Genomic DNA, 530 nt, shown 5'->3' with positions numbered 1-530 from the left:
ATATGTTCGATGCCCAAAATATATCATGCATGGTTACAAGTGAAAGACGACGGTACGGCTATGCATGAGTATAGTTTTCTTTCCAACAAGTGAGGATGTGTGTGTAACCGATTAAATATCCGAAACTTGTTCAGCTCCCAACGAGCAGTTTTGCTAAGACGAGGGAACAGGTTTTTCCCTTTTGAAGCGAAGAGGACAGGAGCTGTCAAAAGGAAGGAGATCCTTCTATGTTCTTCCTCTCATTGGTGAGCTCTCACTGAGGAGGGCAATATTTATCTCTCTCAAATGTTGGATGGCCACACGCAATATATATATAGGGATTTTGGAATCACCAACCGCGAATCATCTACAGCTGTCAAAGCACGGTTTGTCTCGAGATGTCACCTTGGAATCTGCGAAGGCTTTCGACTACAGGTGTTGGCACGGGTAGAGGGTACTATTGATTTTCCCGGTTGGCTTCCGAAAAAAGAAATGGCAATAATGCCTAGGCAGGTACTGCTTTTTTTTTTTTTTTTTTGGGGGGGAGAAAA

Source organism: Asparagus officinalis, unplaced genomic scaffold, assembly GCF_001876935.1.
Source record: "Asparagus officinalis unplaced genomic scaffold, Aspof.V1 AsparagusV1_Un647, whole genome shotgun sequence".
Lineage (NCBI taxonomy): Eukaryota > Viridiplantae > Streptophyta > Magnoliopsida > Asparagales > Asparagaceae > Asparagus > Asparagus officinalis.
The sequence above is the reverse complement of the archived record's forward strand: the minus strand, read 5'-3'. Positions refer to the sequence as shown.